General features: G+C 34.9%; 1 long non-coding RNA gene across 1 annotated transcript in view; it reads right to left on the bottom strand.

Annotated features, from left to right (window-relative positions):
• The window catches only part of LOC117979812 (uncharacterized), a 442,597-nt gene that overhangs the window by 69,457 nt on the left and 351,396 nt on the right, over nt 1-21,744 (bottom strand). The window contains exon 10 of the long non-coding RNA XR_010111693.1: nt 18,752-18,897. This is a non-coding gene — a long non-coding RNA (uncharacterized LOC117979812). The remainder of the gene's footprint in view (nt 1-18,751; nt 18,898-21,744) is intronic.

Genomic DNA, 21,744 nt, shown 5'->3' with positions numbered 1-21,744 from the left:
GACCCTGGATTCTGTCATTTTCCCTTGAGAAACACTGATAAAAATGAAATTACTGTTTGATGACTTTTAACTTGTACAAGCTTGGTTTATACACTTTAAGAGTAGATTTGTTTTGACTTTGGACTTTTTCTTGGTGCAAATCTCTTCTATAACACAGTCTTTGCTCTTAAGACATGATAATTCTAGCAGTTCATTGGAAAATCTGTTTTGTTTACAAATATTCTGTAGCTTGTTAAGATTTAATCTCAAAAGTCTGTCTACCATGTGACGGGTTGAGGCAGAAATCTATGCCTAGATATATTTTTTAAAACCTATCAGCTATTGCTCTCCATTGGAATTTTTGAAGTCTCCCCAACACATGCACAGTTAAGATGCCAGCCATGGATTTGAGGTATTTTTTTTTTTTTTCAGATACTAGAGCTCTCTTCTCTGTGGCTTGTATCTTTCCAGGACTCTTTCTCTTAATTTTTATCTGTTCTGACAAACTTGAACTCAGTACCCTGAAGCCTTAATTAGTAAGATGACAAATTTCTGCCTTCATTTTAGCTACCACAAGCTGTATAGACAAAGACATAATATCAAGGGAAATGCCATATAAACATGGACTCATTCAGGATAGATGAGTTAAGAGGTTAAAATTTTCCACTTTCAGCTTGTCTTTATTCTGCCTCTTGTGCCTTCAATTTTTTAAACTGCACTTTTTCCATTATTTATAATTATTGCCTACAGAAGGGTTATTTTTGTATAAGCTATTCTTTTTTTTTCTTTTATTATTATACTTTAAGTTTTAGGGTACATGTGCACATTGTGCAGGTTAGTTACATATGTATACATGTGCCATGCTGGTGCACTGCACCCACTAACTTGTCGTCTAGCATTAGGTATATCTCCCAATGCTATCCCTCCTCCCTCCCCCCACCACACAACAGTCCCCAGAGTGTGATGTTCCCCTTCCTGTGTCCATGTGATCTCATTGTTCAATTCCCACCTATGAGTGAGAATATGCGGTGTTTGGTTTTTTGTTCTTGCGATAGTTTACTGAGAATGATGATTTCCAATTTCATCCATGTCCCTACAAAGAACATGAACTCATCATTTTTAATGGCTGCATAGTATTCCATGGTGTATATGTGCCACATTTTCTTAATCCAGTCTATCATTGTTGGACATTTGGGTTGGTTCCAAGTCTTTGCTATTGTGAATAATGCCGCAATAAACATATGTGTAAATGTGTCTTTATAGCAGCATGATTTATAGTCCTTTGGGTATATACCCAGTAATGGGATGGCTGGGTCAAATGGTATTTCTAGTTCTAGATCCCTGAGGAATCGCCACACTGACTTCCACAATGGTTGAACTAGTTTACAGTCCCACCAACAGTGTAAAAGTGTTCCTATTTCTCCACATCCTCTCCAGCACCTGTTGTTTCCTGACTTTTTAATGATTGCCATTTTAACAGGTGTGAGATGGTATCTTACTGTGGTTTTGATTTGCATTTCTCTGATGGCCAGTGATGATGAGCATTTTTTCATGTGTTTTTTGGCTGCATAAATGTCTTCTTTTGAGAAGTGTCTGTTCATGTCCTTCGCCCACTTTTTGATGGGGTTGTTTGTTTTTTTCTTGTAAATTTGTTAGAGTTCATTGTAGATTCTGGATATTAGCCCTTTGTCAGATGAGTAGGTTGCGAAAATTTTCTCCCATTCTGTAGGTTGCCTGTTCACTCTGATGGTAGTTTCTTTTGCTGTGCAGAAGCTCTTTAGTTTAATTAGATCCCATTTGTCAATTTTGTCTTTTGTTGCCATTGCTTTTGGTGTTTTAGACATGAAGTCCTTGCCCATGCCTATGTCCTGAATGGTAATGCCTAGGTTTTCTTCTAGGGTTTTTATGGTTTTAGGTCTAACGTTGAAGTCTTTAATCCATCTTGAATTGATTTTTGTATAAGGTGTAAGGAAGGGATCCAGTTTCAGCTTTCTACATATGGCTAGCCAGTTTTCCCAGCACCATTTATTAAATAGGGAATCCTTTCCCCATTGCTTGTTTTTCTCAGGTTTGTCAAAGATCAGATAGTTGTAGATATGCGGCATTATTTCTGAGGGCTCTGTTCTGTTCCATTGATCTATATCTCTGTTTTGGTACCAGTACCATGCTGTTTTGGTTACTGTAGCCTTGTAGTATAGTTTGAAGTCAGGTAGCGTGATGCCTCCAGCTTTGTTCTTTTGGCTTCAGATTGACTTGGCGATGCGGGCTCTTTTTTGGTTCCATATGAACTTTAAAGCAGTTTTTTCCAATTCTGTGAAGAAAGTCATTGGTAGCTTGATGGGGATGGCATTGAATCTGTAAATTACCATGGGCAGTATTACCATTTTCACGATATTGATTCTTCCCACCCATGATCATGGAATGTTCTTCCATTTGTTTGTATCCTCTTTTATTTCCTTGAGCAGTGGTTTATAGTTCTCCTTGAAGAGGTCCTTCACATCCCTTGTAAGTTGGATTCCTAGGTATTTTATTCTCTTTGAAGCAATTGTGAATGGGAGTTCACTCATGATTTGGCTCTCTGTTTGTTTGTTGTTGGTGTATAAGAATGCTTGTGATTTTTGTACATTGATCTTGTATCCTGAGACTTTGCTGAAGTTGCTTATCAGATTAAGGAGATTTTGGGCTGAGACAATGGGGTTTTTTAGATATACAATCATGTCATCTGCAAACAGGGACAATTTGACTTCCTCTTTTCCTAATTGAATACCCTTTATTTCCTTCTCCTGCCTAATTGCCCTGGCCAGAACTTCCAACACTATGTTGAATAGGAGTGGTGAGAGAGAGCATCCCTGTCTTATGCCAGTTTTCAAAGGGAATGCTTCCAGTTTTTGCCCATTCAGTATGATATTGGCTGTGGGTTTGTCATAGATAGCTCTTATTATTTTGAAATACGTCCCATCAATACCTAATTTATTGAGAGTTTTTAGCATGAAGTGTTGTTGAATTTTGTCAAAGGCCTTTTCTGCATCTGTTGAGATAATCATGTGGTTTTTGTCTTTGTCTCTGTTTTTATGCTGGATTACATTTATTGATTTGCATATACTGAACCAGCCTTGCATCCCAGGGATGAAGCCCACTTGATCGTGGTGGATAAGCTTTTTGATGTGCTGCTGGATTCAGTTTGCCAGTGTTTTATTGAGGATTTTTGCATCAATGTTCATCAAGGATATTGGTCTAAAATTCTCTTTTTTGGTTGTGTCTCTGCCCGGCTTTGGTATCAGGATGATGCTGGCCTCATAAAATGAGTTAGGGAGGATTCCCTCTTTTTCTATTGATTGGAATAGTTTCAGAAGGAATGGTACCAGTTCCTCCTTGTACCTCTGGTAGAATTTGGCTGTGAATCCATCTGGTCCTGGACTCTTTTTGGTTGGTAAGCTATTGATTATTGCCACAATTTCAGATCCTGTTATTGGTCTATTCAGAGATTCAACTTCTTCCTGGTTTAGTCTTGGGAGAGTGTGTGTGTCCAGGAATTTATCCATTTCTTCTAGATTTTCTAGTTTATTTGCGTAGAGGTGTTTGTAGTATTCTCTGATGGTAGTTTGTATTTCTGTGGGATCAGTGGTGATATTCCCTTTATCATTTTTTATAGCGTCTATTTGATTCTTCTCTCTTTTTTTCTTTATTAGTCTTGCTAGTGGTCTATCTATTTTGTTGATCCTTTCAAAAACCCAGCTCCTGGATTCATTAATTTTTTGAAGGCTTTTAGTGTCTCTATTTCCTTCAGTTCTGCTCTGATTTTAGTTATTTCTTGCCTTCTGCTAGCTTTTGAATGTGTTTGCTCTTGCTTTTCTAGTTCTTTTAATTGTGATGTTAGGGTGTCAATTTTGGATCTTTCCTGCTTTCTCGTGTGGGCATTTAGTGCTATAAATTTCCCTCTACACACTGCTTTGAATGCATCCCAGAGATTCTGGTATGTTGTGTCTTCATTCTCGTTGGTTTCAAAGAACATCTTTATTTCTGCCTTCATTTTGTTATGTACCCAGTAGTCATTCAGGAGCAGGTTGTTCAGTTTCCATGTAGTTGAGCGGTTTTGAGTGAGATTCTTAATCCTGAGTTCTAGTTTGATTGCACTGTGGTCTGAGAGATAGTTTGTTATAATTTCTGTTCTTTTACATTTGCTGAGGAGAGCTTTACTTCCAAGTATGTGGTCAATTTTGGAATAGGTGTGGTGTGGTGCTGAAAAAAATGTATATTCTGTTGATTTGGGGTGGAGAGTTCTGTAGATGTCTATTAGGTCTGCTTGGTGCAGAGCTGAGTTCAATTCCTGGGTATCCTTGTTGACTTTCTGTCTCGTTGATCAGTCTAATGTTGACAGTGGGGTGTTAAAGTCTCCCATTATTAATGTGTGGGAGTCTAAGTCTCTTTGTAGGTCACTCAGGACTTGCTTTATGAATCTGGGTCCTCCTGTGTTGGGTGCATATATATTTAGGATGGTTAGCTCTTCTTGTTGAATTGATCCCTTTACCATTATGTAATGGCCTTCTTTGTCTCATTTGATCTTTGTTGGTTTAAAGTCTGTTTTATCAGAGACTAGGATTGCAACCCCTGCCTTTTTTTGTTTTCCGTTTGCTTGGTAGATTTTCCTCCATCCTTTTATTTTGAGCCTATGTGTGTCTCTGCATGTGAGATGGGTTTCCTGAATACAGCACACTGATGGGTCTTGACTCTTTATCCAATTTGCCAGTCTGTGTCTTTTAATTGGAGCATTTAGTCCATTTACATTTAAAGTTAATATTGTCATGTGTGAATTTGATCCTGTCTTTATGATGTTAGCTGGTTATTTTGCTCATTAGTTGATGCAGTTTCTTCCTAGTCTCAATGATCTTTACATTTTGGCATGATTTTTCAGCGGCTGGTACCGGTTGTTCCTTTCCATGTTTAGCGCTTCCTTCAGGAGCTCTTTTAGGGCAGGCCTGGTGGTGACAAAATCGGTCAGCATTTGCTTGTCTGTAAAGTATTTTATTTCTCCTTCACTTATGAAGCTTAGTTTGGCTGGATATGAAATTCTGGGTTGAAAATTCTTTTCTTTAAGAATGTTGAATATTGGCCCCCACTCTCTTCTGGCTTGTAGGGTTTCTGCCAAGAGATCCGCTGTTAGTCTGATGGGCTTCCCTTTGAGGGTAACCCGACCTTTCTGTCTGGCTGCCCTTAACATTTTTTCCTTCATTTCAACTTTGGTGAATCTGACAATTATGTGTCTTGGTGTTGCTCTTGTCGAGGAGTATCTTTGTGGCGTTCTCTGTATTTCCTGAATCTGAACGTTGGCCTGCCTTGCTAGATTGGGGAAGTTCTCCTGGATAATATCCTGCAGAGTGTTTTCCAACTTGGTTCCATTCTCCCCATCACTTTCAGGTACACCAATCAGACGTAAATTTGGTCTTTTCACATAGTCCCATATTTCTTGGAGGCTTTGCTCATTTCTTTTTATTCTTTTTTCTCTAAACTTCCCTTCTTGCTTCATTTCATTCATTTCATCTTCCATCGCTGATACCCTTTCTTCCAGTTGATCGCATCGGCTCCTGAGGCTTCTGCATTCTTCATGTAGTTCTCGAGCCTTGGTTTTCAGCTCCATCACTTCCTTTAAGCACTTCTCTGTATTGGTTATTCTAGTTATACATTCTTCTAAATTTTTTTCAAAGTTTTCAACTTCTTTGCCTTTGGTTTGAATGTCCTCCTGTAGCTCAGAGTAATTTGATCGTCTGAAGGCTTCTTCTCTCAGCTCGTCAAAGTCATTCTCCGTCCAGCTTTGTTCCGTTGCTGGTGAGGAACAGCATTCCTTTGGAGGAGTAGAGACACTCTGCTTTTTAGAGTTTCCAGTTTTTCTGTTCTGTTTTTTCCCCATCTTTGTGGTTTTATCTACTTTTGGTCTTTGATGATGGTGATGTACAGATGGGTTTTTGGTGTGGATGTCCTTTCTGTTTGTTATTTTTCCTTCTAACAGACAGGACCCTCAGCTGCAGGGTTGTTGGAGTACCCTGCCGTGTGAGGTGTCAGTGTGCCCCTGTTGGGGGGGTGCCTCCCAGTTAGGCTGCTCGGGGGTCAGGGGTCAGGCACCCACTCGAGGAGGCAGTCTGCCCCTTCTCAGATCTCCAGCTGCATACTGGGAGAACCATTGCTCTCTTCAAAGCTGTCAGACAGGGACATTTATGTCTGCAGAGGTTACTGCTGTCTTTTTGTCTGTGCCCTGCCCCCAGAGGTGGAGCCTACAGAGGCAGGCAGGCAGGCCTCCTTGAGCTGTGGTGGGCTCCACCCAGTTCGAGCTTCCTGGCTGCTTTGTTTACCTCAGCAAGCTTGCGCAATGGCGGGCGCCCCTCCCCCAGCCTCGCTGCCGCCTTGCAGTTTGATCTCAGACTGCTGTGCTAGCAATCAGCGAGACTCCGTCGGCGTAGGACCCTCCGAGCCAGGTGCGTGATATAATCTCGTGGTGTGCCGTGTTTTAAGCCCGTCGGAAAAGCGCAGTATTCGGGTGGGAGTGACCCGATTTTCCAGGTGCCGTCCGTCACCCCTTTCTTTGACTAGGAAAAGGAACTCCCTGACCCCTTGCGCTTCCCGAGCGAGGCAATGCCTCGCCCTGCTTAGGCTTGCACACGGTGCGGGCACCCACTGACCTGCGCCCACTGTCTGGCACTCCCTAGTGAGATGAACCCGGTACCTCAGATGGAAATGCAGAAATCACCCGTCTTCTGCGTCGCTCACGCTGGGAGCTGTAGACCAGAGCTGTTCCTATTCGGCCATCTTGGCTCCTCCTGAAGCTATTCTATTATTATGAGCACTGAAATTCTTTTGGACTTTTTATTTTTTATTAATTTTTAGACTTTATATACTAGAACAGATTTTTGCCTAGAGAAAAGTGAGCAGTTGATACAGTTCCTATCAATCCCCTCTAACCCTTTCTCACAGTTTCCTCTATTATTTACATTTTGTATTAGTGTGGTATAGTTGTTACAATTGATGAACTAATATAAACACATAATTATTAAACTACATAGTTTACATTGTTTCATTCTTTGTGTTTACAGTTCTATAGATTTTGACAAATGCATGTCATGTACTCAACTTTATGGTGTTATATAAGAAAGTTTTACTCTTAAAATTCCACTGTGCTCCAATTATTAATCATTCATCTCCTTCCGCCAAGTCCCTGGAAAACCACTGATCTACTATTCCTATAGTTTACCCTTTTCCAGAGTGCTGTATAGTTGGAATCATATAGTATGTCGCTTTTCAGACTGATTTCTTTGATTTAGAAATGTTCGTGTAAGGTTCTTCCGTGTCTTTTCATATCTTGATAGCTCATTTCTTTTTATCAATGAATAATATTCCATTGTATGGATATACTAGTTTTTTATCCTTTCATATTTTGAAGTACATTTTGGTTACTTTCAGATTGAGGTAATTATGAGTTAAGCTGCCATAAACACTTGTGTACTGGTTCTTGTGTGGATGTATTTTCAACTCATTTGTGTAAATGTGTAGAATAGTTGTTGGAGTGCAGGGTAAGACATGTTTAGTTTTGTAGAAAACTGTCAAACTGTCTTCCAAAGTGGCTGTACTACCTTGCTTTCCCAGCAGCTATGAATGAGAATTCCTGTTGCTCTTCAGGCTCATCTGCATTTATAGGAGTATATATTTTTAATTATTGTTTTAATTTACAATTTCCTGATGAAATATGATGTTGAAAACTTTTCACATACTTTTGCATTTTGGATATAAGTACTTTATCATATATATATACACACATATATATACACACACACATATATATATGTCCTTTATCAGGTATGTATATATATTTTTTTACAAATATTTTTCCTAGAATGTGGCTTGTATCTTTATATTCTTAACAATGTCACTCATAGACTAGAATTTTTTTGTTTTATTTTAATAATATCCAACTTCTTACATTGTTTCGTCGTGGGTCAAGCTTTTGGTGGATGATTCCACCAATCTGCAGTATGGTCACCTGCATTTTCCCTGTTATATTTTAGAAATTTTTCAGTTTTGCATGTTATGCTTAGGTTTATCATTCATTTTGAATTAAACTTTTGAAACATATAAAGTTAGTGTCCAGATTCATATTTTTTGCATCTGTCATCATCTTATATTTAAAGTGGGTTTCTTATGTACACTGATGATTAGCTCTTTTTTCTATCTGCTCCTTCATTCTTTGTCTATTAATTTTCGTATGTAGACCACTCACATTTAAAGTAAGTATTGATTTAATTGTATTAATATCTACCTTTTTTATTATTCCAGTCTTTGCACTTGTTCCTTTTTTTTTTTTTTTTAATATTTCCCTCTTTCCTGTCTGCTTCGGCTTTGGTTTAGCATATATATGATTTCACTTTCTATTCTCTCTTAGCATATAGATTATTCTTCCTTTTAATTTTTTGGTGATTTCCTTATGGTTTCTAGTATCAATTTATAACTAAGTCCACTTTCAAGTGACACTGTACCTCTTCATGGATAATGCAGGTTCCTTTTAACAGAATATTCCTGATTTCTCCCTCCTCTACTTGCTGTCATTTATTTTACTTATAAATAAGCTATATTCAACCAATACATTATTACTGTTATTAGTTTGAACAAATAGTTATCTATTAGATTAATTAAGAAGACAATTATAAGCTTTTATTTACTTTTATTTTTTAATGCTCTTTTGTTTATGAAGATCTGAGTTTCTGACTTACATCATTTTCTTAGTGTCTGCAAAACTTCTTTTAACATTTCTTGCAAGGCAGGTCTACTGGTGACAATTTTCCTCAGTTTTGATTTGTCTGAGAAAGTATTTCTTCTTTTTTGAAGGATAATTTTACTCGGTAAATAATTCTAGGTTGGAAGTTTTTTCCTCCTTTAATACTAAATGTTTTACTCCATTCAATTGCATGGTTTGTGAAGAGAAGACCAATGACAGTCTTTTTCTTCTTCCTCTACAGGTAAGGTGTTTTTTTTTGTTTTTTGTTGTTGCTTTTTTTTTTCTTTTTCTTGTAGCGTCTTTTAAGATTTTCTCTGTCATTGGTTTCCTGCAGTTTAAATATTACATGCTTAAGTGTAGACTTTTTGATATTTTTCCTGTTTGGTGTTGTCTGAGCCTTCTAGATGTGCGGTTTAGGTTTGTCACTTATTTTGGAATTTTTTCTGCCAATATTACTGCAAATATTTATTCCGCTCATTTCTCTCTTCCTTCTTCCCCTGATAATTTTATTATGCATACAGTATTTTTTATTTGTCTCATAACTTTTGAATATTCTGATCTTTTTCATTATTTTTGCCTTTAATTTTCAGTTCAGAAAGTTTCTATTGACATGTCTTCAAAATGACTGCTCAGTTATCTGCAGTGTACGATTATACCAATCTGAAATATTCTTTATTTCTCTATAGCATTTTTTCTTAGCATTTTCTTTTGAATTCTTTCTTAGAGTTTCAATTTCTCTGCCTTTGCTACACATCTATTCATGCATATTTTTCACTTTTGCCTTGAGTAATTTTAGCATACATAGTTATGTAAGTATAATTTTGATTACATAGTTAAATTGTCTGATAATTTCCATGTATTTCTAAGTCTTATTGTAATGCTTTCTCTGTCACAACAAACTGTGTTTTATGTCTTTTAGTATGTGTTATAGTTTTTTGCTTGTTTGTTTTTTGTTTTCTTAAGCTAGGTCTGATGTTCCAAAATAGATCTGGAGTAAATTAGACTTGAGTGTGAGTTTTTATGTTTGTCTGCGTAGGAGTTAGGCTGTATACTGCCTGCAATAGCTGTGGGTGTCAGAAACTAAAATTTCCTCTGGTGTATTAGTTTTTGTTTTCTTTGTTATCTTTGGGTGTCCCTAGAGACCTCTTTAAAAAAAAAAAAGACTGAGACTTGTAGTTCTTTCAGTAGTAATAATCTATTATTGTACAGAAATCTCACTGAAGTGGTTGTAGGTGTTGGAGAAGGAAAGAAGCTGTAGTCCTATGATTATATTTTAACCTGCTGGTGAGACTGTACCACTGAGATATGACTTTTGAAATTATCCTCAGCGTGTTTATTCCCCTGAAGTGATACAGGAAGCATAGACAGGGCTGCTATTCTCCATTTCAGATAATACTCCAGTAAAGTAGTTTTCCTTGAGGGCCGTTGTTTTTTTTGTTGTTGTTGTTATAAGTAAATATCTTTACTTTTTAAAACTGCATTAGGAACACTTAACTTGAAATCTACCCTCTCAACAAATTTGTAACTATGCTTTAACAATACAGCATTGTTAAGTAGTACAATGTTGTACAGCAATTATCTGAACTTAGTCATCTCGTGTAACTGACATTTTTTTTAATAACTCCCTGTTTCCCCCACCAGCCAGCCCCTGGCAGTCAGCCTTCCACTTTCTGTTTCTGAGTTTGACTATTTAAGATACCTAAGCATAATCAAGCAGCAATTATCTTTCTGTTACTATTTCGCTTAGCATAATGTCCTTCGTGTCCATCCATGTTTTTGCATATGCATATACAAAACTTCCTTCTTTTTAAAGGTTAAATTACATTCCTCACAAGTTACAGTTTCCTCTAATCTCTGCTCTGTTCAGGCTACATGGCGAAAGCTGGGGCTGGGCTGGAGAGAGGGCTCATTGTCGTTATCAAGAACAGAACAACAAAAAAGAGAATTCTCTGGACATATTTCAAAGTGGTTACTTTTTCCTATGCCTATTGGATGTATGAGGAGGTTTTTATTCAATCTTTAAGGTGAGAACCCAGTGGGATTCTGGAAATAAAACACTTAGAAGTGTGGTGGCCCAGCTAAGACTGGACTCTCTGAAATTGTTAATTCTTAAACTAATTCAAATTACGCCTCCTATAATTCATCAATTACAGTTTAAATGTTTCTATACCACTGGCTCCAGTGTTGAACTTCGGTTTCCAGTAAGATGTCATTCTCTGTATGCCTCTCTCACCAGATTTGGGGGCAGTAGTTTGCCCCTTGATCTCAATTATCTGTTGCACCTGAAAAGAGTTGTTTTTCTTGGGTTTTTAAGCTTTTATCTTATGATAACAAAAATGATGAACTCAACAAGAAATTAAGCACTGCAGAATAGATAATCAATGAAGTTAAAAACAGGTTAATGTAAGCCATCCAAACCGAAGTAAAAGAGGAAAAAACAAAAAATACAATGATAAGACTTTCAGTGACTTCTTATGTAAAATTAAGCTGTAGAAAATGTGTGCATCTGTGTCTCTCCCAGATAATAGAGCTATTAAAGGATAAAAATATTTGAAGATATAACGTCCAAACATTTTCTAAATTTGATAAAACATGTTAATTTATTAGTACAAAGAATATCAGTCGTAGGCATATCACAGTCAGTTTCTGTAACCAAAGACAAATTTTAAAATTTTAAATTAGTGTCAAAACAAACATTACATACAAAGGAACAATAAAAACAATTCAGACATTTCACAAGAAATAATACAGCCTGAAGATATGAACTACATTTTTAAGGTACTAAAGAGAAAAAAAATATCTTGACAGAATTCTTTTGCTTTTCCAACTTTTATTTAAGATTCAGGGAGTACATGTATAGTTTTGCTAACCTAAATATACTTCATGATGCTGAGGTTTGGGGTATAAATGATCCCATCATTCAGGTACTGAGCATAGTACCCAGTAATTAGGTTTTCAACCCTTTCCTTCTTCTCTCCCCCGATAGTAGCCCCAGTTTCTATTGTTGCCATCTTTATGTCCATGAGTATCTAATGTTTAGCTCCCACTTATAAGTAAGAACATACAATATTTGCTTTTCTGTTCCCGTGTTAATTCACTTAAAATAATGACCTCCAGTTTCATTCATGTTGCTACAAAGGACATAATCGTATTCTTTTTTATAGCTGTGTAGTATTCCATGGTGTCTGTACCACATTTTTTTAATCCAGTCTACCATTGATGAGCATTTAAGTTGATTCCATGTCTTTGTTATTGTGAATAATGCTGTGATGAACGTGTGAGTGTGTGTGTCTTTTTGGTAAAACAATTTGTTTCTTTTGGATATGTACACAGTAATGGGATTGCTGAGTCAAATAGTAGCTCTGTTTTAAGTTCTTTGAGAAATCTCCAAACTGCTCTCCATAGTGGGTGAACTAATTTACATTCTCACCAACAGTGTATAAGCATTCTCTTTTCTTCGCAGTCTTGTTAGCATCTGTTTTGACTTTTTAATAATAGCAATTTCTGACTAATGTGACATGGTATCTTATTGTGGTTTTGATTTGCATTCATCTGATGATTAATGATGTGGAGCATTTTCTCATGTTTGCTGGCCACTTGTATATCTTCTTTTGCGAAATGTCGGTTCCTATCTTCTGCCTACTTTTTTAATGGTTTATTGCTTGTTCAATTGCTGAAGTTTCTTATAGATTCTGGATATCAGACCATGTGGTGATAGAATTCTATATCTAGTAAAAATATCCTTTAAAAGTGGTAGTTTTAGAAAAACAAAAACAATGAATTAGTCCCCAGCAGACTTTAAATATGAGAAATGTTAAAGAACATTCTTCACACTAAAAGGAATTTATATATATGGAAACTTCAGATATTAAAAAATGAACAAAGATGCTATAAATAGTAAATATTTGAACTAATTTTAAAGTTTTTATCTTATTTCTTATTTTAAAATAGAAATTAAATTTAATAAAGCAATAATATCATTGTATTCTTGGTTTTATAAATATATAGAAATAAATTGTATAACTATAGCACAAAAGAGAGGAGGAATTATATTGATTTTCACATTTGTGTGTAATGTGGTAAAATATTAATTTAAAGTTTTAAGGGGGACTGTGATAATTTAAGCTTGGATATTTTAATCCTACCACAAAATATGAAATAAATCATAGCTAAAAATAATGAAAGAGTTAAAGTGAGGTACAGGAAAAAAAAAACCTCATTTAATGCAAAATAAATCATAAAAAAAAGAAACCCCTAAATCAAATGTGACAAATAAAAAACATTAAAAAATGATAAGCTTTAATCTAACTAAATCAATTATTACATTAAATGTAAATGAACTAAAACATTTAGCATTGCCAGGCACTTGAGTAAAGGTGGTGGATACATATGGAGCTCGTTCACCATCTGCTATTTCTGTTTCTACTGAAGAGCTATTAGGAAAAAAAGATTCTAAAAACTGCTCATCCAATATGTATATATAGGAAACACATTTTATTTATTTTGTAAAATCTTCACTGTTGTCTGTTTTACATGGTATCAATAGCATATTACATAATTTTTATATGCCGATATTTAGAATAATGTACAAAAATTTCTGAAAGTTATATATATGGTTGGATATTATAACTTAGTGAAATTACTTTAGAGCTCAGTTATAGCATATAAATAAACTGTAAAATACCAAATAATTGAGTTCCAAAATTTGTACTTGTCTTTTAAAAGTACAAATGAGAAACATAAATCTTTCTGTGCCATTTGTTTTTAATTCAAATTCTGAATTTTCTACTTAAATGTAATTACAATATAAATGGAGTATATTTTGTTCACTGGAGATCAGTCTGTCAGAATGTTAAGTCTTAATGAAAAGTTCTGTATCTACAAGATGCCAGTAAAAAAAAAAAACACAAGAAAATAGAACAGATATCTTTTTAATGGACATAGATAGATCTTGCATATCTTACCAATTTAATGAAAACTTATCTAATGAATAATGCCTTTAATTTATACACATTAGTAATTATTCACACAAGGTATAGCCATTTATATTTTCTTACAGGTATTAGCATGTGGTTTATTTGTTAGCTTCTGATTGATAGTAAATAGAGAGGGCAAAAGAACATGTTAAATTATACCATGAGGATGCAATGGCAAAATCTCAAGTGTCAGAAATCATAGCAGGAGAAACCAGGTTTCTCCAAAAATTAATTTTAAAGAATAAACAAAAAGACAGAAATCATAATTTCAATTGTTTTTAAATATTAAATATTTGTAAAATTTAAAATATAGGAATATGGCAATTTATTCAAATAAACTAAAAAGTATGAAACAAATGGAAATTTGAACACTATAGGCTCTACCTCCTGGGTTCAAGTGGTGATCCTCCCATCTCAACCTTCTGAGTAGCTGGGACTACAGGCATGTGCCACCACAAACGTCTAATTTTTGTATTTTCTGTAGAGAGGGAGTTTCTCCAAGTTGACCAGGCCAATCTAAACTCTTGAGCTCAAGAGCTCAAGATCAAGCAATCCTCCTGCCTCAGCCTCCCAAAGTGCTGGGATTACAGGCGTGAGCCACAGTGCCTGGCCTTATGACATTGTTTCTATTTCCATGAGTGAAGTGGGGTTATAATGCTCTTAGGTTTTGTCATCAAGGTTATGATGATGTTAGAAACAAGGAATTCCTATATATATATATTTTTACTATCTAGGAGTGGTTCTGTAAAAGTTATACTATTTCTTCTTTAAATATTTTATAGGATTTACCAGCACAAAAATCTGGACCTAGGAGTCTTATTTTTAGTAAGATGTTTAAGTTATAAATATAATATTTTTAGATGTCAACATTTTATTATTAAATACCTCATGCTGCGGTTAGCCTCTGGAAACTTTTTTTTAACATTTGATTTCCTGTATTACCCCTTGATTCAACCCTTGATTCAACTTTCAGACCAAAATATATCACCCAACATGTGTTATTACATATTTCAAGAGAAAGTTATGCCAAAGATATAACTTGTAATGATAGTGTGTTTCTAAAAGAAAATACAAATAAAAACTTGGAGAAAAGTTTTGTCTTATGCTAATTACAAAAGTATCACTTTTTTCTGAGAATGAAGAATTTCTAAGTTTAAAGATTGCAAACCACTCTCATTTAACATTAATTCATGTGTGAGAGAGAAGCATAGATACAAACTAAAGAACTCTGATTCATTTGTACTTATATTTCTATATTTTACATGATACACACACACACATGCACTTTTAAAAATTATTTTAACAGAGACAGGGACTTTCTATGTTGCCTCGGCTGGCCTTGAAGTCCTGGCCTCAAGTGATCCTCCCATCTGCCTGGGCCTCCCAAAGTGTTGGAATTACAGCCTTGAGCCACTACAGCCAGCTAAATTGTATTTTTAATTTTGAAATATTTTTCTTATTACCTTCCTTATCATATGAACTAGAATATGGGTTTTGTTTTTTTTTTTTTAATTCTTTGATGTGGAGTTTTGCTCTGTTGCCCAGGTTGGAGTGCAGTCCGCACAATCTCAGCTCACTGCAACCTCTGCCTCCTGGGTTCAAATGATTCTCCTGCCTCAGCCTCCCGAGTAGCTGGGACTACAGGCATGTGCCGCCACACCTAGCTAATTTTTTCATATTTTTAGTTGAGATGGAGTTTCACCATGCTAGTCAGGCTGTCTCGAACTCCTGACCTCAAATGATCTGCCCTCCTCGACTTCCCAAAGTGTTGGAATTACAGGCGTGAGCCACCACACCCGGCCCAGAAAGTGTTTTATAAGTGTTGCAGCTAATAAAAATACATTCTATTGTTGGATAGTCTGTATTTTTAAATTAAATTTACTAATCATTTTATTTACATTTTCTAATTTTCTATATTTTTTTATTTCTGCTTTTAGTTCTGTCAATTTTTGTTTTATATGTTTGAGAATATATTCATTTGTATATACAATTTAGAAGTATTATATCTTAAAGAATTATGCTTTGTTATCATTATGATGTATCCTTATTATTTTTGGTAAAGGTATTTTATTAAAAGCCTATTGTTTTTGCTGTCCCTAAAGCAACAATAGCATTCTTTTAGTTAGTGTCTGCTTTGTTTTCTTGGATTATTCTGTAATCTTTAATTTTCACTGGTTCTTTGCTCTTATTGCCCTGAAACTTTATTTTCAGTGTTTCTTTTCAATTCAATTTAATTACTAAAAAAAAAAAAAAAAAAAAAAAAAAAGACAGGCTGCTTGGTGGCTTACACCTATACTCCTAGCACTTATAGGTGTAAGTATAGGCTTACACCTATACTCCTAGGCTGAGGCAAGAGGATCACCTACGCCAGGATTTCAAGATCAGCCTAGGCAACACAACCAGACCCTGTTTCGGCAAAAACTAAAAAAACTATCCAGGCATGGTGGTAAAAAATGTACAGCATTCAGTCCATTTAAACCTAATGTGCTTACTGATATAATTGCATTTATTTTTACCAAGCTTTAAATTGTAATTTAAGTAATTATTTGTATTATTTGTTTCCCTTGTTTGGGATTATATTTTTCTCCATTTCTTTTCTCTCTGGTGTTAAAGAAATATGTTCTTTAAATAATTGGTCTTTTCCCTAAAGATTGCAAAATCTATTCTTGGCATGTCAAAATATAATATTTATGACAACTTACCCTCTTCCCATATAATGAAGGAATCTTAAATCACTTCAATTCCATTTGCCACATTCTCAATGTATAGACTGCTGTTTGCATGTATTTTAATTTAATTTTCATTTTAAGCTCAAATGACATGATCATTGTTTTAGATAATCTATGTTTGTTTAGATTCCCTTACATTTATTGTTGTCATTTGTCCTAAATCTGTGATTTTTCTTTAAATATTACACAACTTCTGCTTGAAGAAAACCATTTGGTATTTTCATCAATATTGTCTCCTGTTGGTCGATTCTGTTTTTTTTAATTGTACTCCCAAGATATTGCATTTTAAAAAATTTTTGTGGGTAAATAGTTAATGTATATATTTGTAGAGTACATAAACTATTTTGATACAAGCATACGATATGTAAGAATCACATCATGGTAAATGTGGTATCCATCATCTTAAGCATTTATCCTTTTTTATGTTACAAACATTCCAGTTATATTGTCATCATTTTTAGTATGTCAATACCATTTTTCAGCTCCAGGATTTCTGCTTGATTCTTTTAAATTATTTTAATCTCTTTGTTATATTTATCTCATAGTGAGCTAAACAACTAAAACAATTGAACTTATGAAGATAGAAGAATGATGGTTACCAAAGGCTGAGAAGGATAGAGGGGTGGGGGAGTGGGGATGGTTTATGGGTACAAATTATAATTAGAATAAATAAGATCTAGTATTTGATAGCACAACAGGGTGATTACAGTCAACAATAAGTTATTGCACATTTTAAAGTAACTGAAAGTATAATTTGAATGTTTGTAAAGCAAATGTTATCAAAATCTTATGCACCATATCTATAAATATATACACCTACTATGTACTCTTAAAAATTAAAAACTAATAAAAAAGAAATACATTTTTAAGGTTATAGCTGCCATAGATAGTAATTCTTCTAATGGATCTGGACAAAGTAAGTTAAAAACCTTTTGGAAAGAATTTACCAGTCTAGATGTCTTTAAGAACATTCATGGTTCATGGGAGGAGGTCAAAATATTAATGTTAATAGGAAGGAATTTACTCAAATTCTTATGGTTTACTTGAAGGGGTTCAAGTCCTCAGTAGGGAAAGTAATTGCAGATGTAGTGGACATAGGAAGAGAACTAGAAGTAAAATCTGAAGATGCAACTGAGTACTGCAATCTCATAATAAAAATTTAACCAGTGAGAAGTTATTTTTTATGGAGTCAAGAATACGGTTTCTCGAGATGGAATCTATTCTTGGTAAAGTTGGTGTGAATATTGTTGAAATGACAACAAGGGATTTTGAAAAACATGTAAACTTAGTTGAGCAAGCTGTGGCAGGGTTTGAGAAGATTGAGTCCAGTCTTGAAAGACATTCCAGTGGGACCAGAAACAATGGCTCACATCTATAATCCTAGGACTTTGGGAAGTCAAGGCAGAAAGATTTCTTGAGCCCAGGAGACTGAGACTAGCCTGGGCAACATAATGAGACCTGGTTTCTAAAAACAAACAAACAAAAAAAATTAATGAGCCAGGCATGGTGGTACATACCTGTAGCCCTAGCTACTCTGGTGGCTGAAACAGGAGGATCTGCAGGAGCACAAGAGTTTGAGGTTACAGTAAACTATGATCGCACCACTGCACTCCAGCCTGGGAGACACAGTGATATTCTCTCCCAAAAAAAAAGAAATTAGTAAGAAGTTCTACTGTGGTTAAAGTGTTATCAATCAGCATCATATGCTACATAGAAATCTCATGTTACAGTCAATTGATGCAGACAACTTCTTTGTTGTCTTATTTTTGAAAATATCCATAGCCACTTCAACCTTCAGCAATTGCCATCCTGATCAGTCAGCAGCCATCAACATCAAGACAAAACTTTCTACTGCCAATAAATTACAACTTACTAAAGGCTCAGAGGATCACTTGCATTTTTAGCAATAAAGTATTTTTAATTAAAATATTTACATTGTTTTTATACATAATACTATTGCACACTTAATAAACTGCAGTCAGTGTAAACATAATTTTTATGTGTACTGGTAAACAAAAATATCATGTAAATTGCCTTGTTGCAATATTCACTTTATTGTGGTGGTCTGGAATAAAAACTGTAATATCTTCAAGTTATTCCTATAATCTTTAGTGGGTGTCTTTGGAGGCTTATGCAGAAAGTAAGAGTAAGAATTAGACAAGTAAGGATCCCACTTGTCAGCTTCTGGACTCCTTGCCCTTATAGGCACAAGCGTGATCAAATGTGCCCTTAAACACCTCTACAATTCACAATTGTCTTTTGGAGAAAAGGTGCCCCCAATATAAGGGTACACATCCCTGGAAACTCACCCTCCTTAGAAGAATGGCCCAGTAGTTATTTACTTTAGTGTCAATTCTTCAATATCTTCAAGTAGATCTTTATTTGTTTGATTTTTTTGGTCCAGATTTTCTTATCTTCAGTAAGGAAGGCCTTCAGAAGTTACATTCACCATTATCTAGTGATAAAAATTTGTATCTAATTATTAAAATCCAAAAATAAATATTCAGGCATAAGATGTTTTACTTGTCCAATAGTAATGATATAGTATAATAAGTATAGTTACAGCCTAATTTTTTTTAATCTTAGGCCCTTCCTCCACCTATTTTTCTGGAACTCTTTTTTTACAGGAAGTTCGTATTTCAGCAGGTGGTGCAGGAATGTGGTTCAGGCTAACAAGACTTGCCTCTGATCCAGGATTTCACATTTGAGTTTTTTGAGCCTTTACTCTTTCTTTGTCAATGACAATAGGCAACAGTATAGTTCTTTCCTCCCTACCCTCACCACCAAATACAAACATTTTCTTCTCTTTCATTCTCACAGAGCAAGCTATTTCCTTTGATTAAGGTTACACATATAATTTTTCATTTAATCCTGTCTTCTAGCTGGTTCCATCTTGATGCTATTATTGTGGTGAAGACATTTAGTTTCTTCATGCTTTGATATTAAATAGTTTATTTTACCTTCAAAGAGTAATTTTTGTTGGCTCTTTTGAGGTGCAGGAATGACATCATTTGTTAGAAACAGCTTTTATTTACTTTCACCTGGATTCCTTCCCTGATGAATATCCACTGCTGTGAACATTCTTTCTATCCATCTTGGGGTTTGAGTTTTAGCTCCTTCCACTTTCACTTACTATACAGTGTGGGCAGGAACAGAAAAACAAATACTGCATATATTCATGTATAAGTAGGATCTAAACATTGGACATAAAGAAGGGAACAGACACCAGAGTCTACTTGAGGGTGGAGGGAGGTAGGAGAGTAAGGATCAAAAAGTTACCTATTGAGTACTATGCTTATTACCTGGGTGGCAAAATAATCTATACATCAAACCCCTGTGACATTCAATTTACCCATGCAACAAACTTGCATGTGTATCCCTGAACCTAAAATAAAAGTTAGAAAAATTTTAAAAATAAATGCTGTGGCTATTGGAAGATTTCTTCAAAAAAATGAAGGAAACAATTTCTAGAAAACTGAAGTTTTTACATTATACAATATATACTTTTTAAACAATTATACAATCTTAATTAATTTTTAGGAAAAATGAAAAAAGTTAACAAAACAACAGCATATAATAGTTAAATACTTTAAACAAACTTGAACAGTATATATACTGTAACATAACTGAAAAGTTGATATCTTTAAGTACATACTTCATTATTTCAATTTCTTGACCTTTAAAATTTATTATAAGACCTGACAATTTTCAATGTCACTTCCAGTTTTAAATATTCAGAACTCGATTGCTGACTTCATTAAAGTTTTGGCTTGTCAAGGTTTAGTTATATATAGCAAGAATAATTGTTCAAGAGGTGTTTCCTTTAGATTATTTGATTATATAAATATTTTATAAGGGATATGTTTATGTTAAAATGTTAAACTTCTAGTATATTTCTTAAAAACCTCTTAATTTACAATAAAAATTGCTTATATTTTTCAAAAACTATAACATGCAATTCTGCCTGGATACTTTAAGCAGTTTTAATTTGAAAATGTAGCTATATTGTTTTCTTTGCTTTTCTGTCTTGAAAAAGATAAAACAAAAAATGTCTCCTCATTCTGCAGAAATTTTAAATATTAAGTCTTCTCTTTTATAAAGAAAAGAGCTAGCTTTAAGGTCATCAATGTTTCCAAATTTGGATTTAATAGGCCATAAATATCTCTTGCCAGAAAAGAAGATATATTTTTTAAAGAGATAGGAGATGTGGTTCCTCCAGAGAAAGCAATAAAAAAGGAATGATTTCCCCTAGGAAAAAAAGGAGGTCAGAAGCTTTGGGAAAGAGTTACTGGCATCCACTCTCAAGCCAGGGAGTTGATCCTGAAGTTTGATAATGCTCAGAGTCTAGAAAGAGCTGAATGACTGGACCAAGTGAACACTATAAAGACATAAGAGGTCCGTATTGGGATAGACACATTGACCAAACACTTCTCAGCCTTTAGAGAAAATATCTCATTGTCTTAAACCAAAAGATTATTATCATTTCCAAGTGGTCATTAGCAAGACCCATTACATAAAATATCCACTTAATGCATATTTTCCAAATAAATAATATCTCTCTCCAGATTAAGTAAATTGTAAATGCACAAATTAAATCAGGACATCTGGAGCTTTCAAGAATATTGCCTAGAGATTATATGTAATAACCATTTATTCAGCACATTATTACTTTTTCAAAGAACAATTAAGCTCATGATCTTACTTACTCTCCATAATAAAAACTGACAGTGAAGTATAATTGAAAAACTCTGGCCTAAGACTCAGGAATCTCAGGACCAAATTTGGCTTTATTTCTAAAGTCACTTAACTTCTCTGTGAAAAGTCACTGAATTTCAGTATGCATTGAATGCTTAAATGTGGTTTTATTCCTTTTGCCTGTGCAACATCCAATCCAATGTTATTTTGGTAATAAAACATATGTTTTTTTTTCAAGATGGAGTCTTGCTTTGTCACCCAGGCTAGAGTGTGGTGGCACGATCTCAGCTCACTACAACCTCTGGCTCCTCTGGGTTCAAACAACTCTCCTTCCTCAGCCTCCTGAGTAGCTGGGATTACAAGTGCCCGCCACCACACCTGGTTAATTTATTTATTTTTAGTAGAGACAGGTTTCACCATGTTGGCCAGGCTGTTCTCCAACTCTTGACTTCATGATCTGCCCATCTCGGCCTCCCAAAGTGCTGGGATTACAGGTGTAAGCCACCATGCCAAGCCAAAACATGATTTTTCTTTGGGGAAAATAGGTTTAATTTTTCAGGAGTTAATGTTTAGATGACGATAAGTCCCTGTTACTGGCTTAACAGAT

The sequence above is a fragment of the Pan paniscus genome, chromosome 2 (assembly GCF_029289425.2).
Source record: "Pan paniscus chromosome 2, NHGRI_mPanPan1-v2.0_pri, whole genome shotgun sequence".
In the NCBI taxonomy this organism is placed as follows: Eukaryota; Metazoa; Chordata; class Mammalia; order Primates; family Hominidae; genus Pan; species Pan paniscus.
The sequence above is the reverse complement of the archived record's forward strand: the minus strand, read 5'-3'. Positions and strand labels throughout refer to the sequence as shown.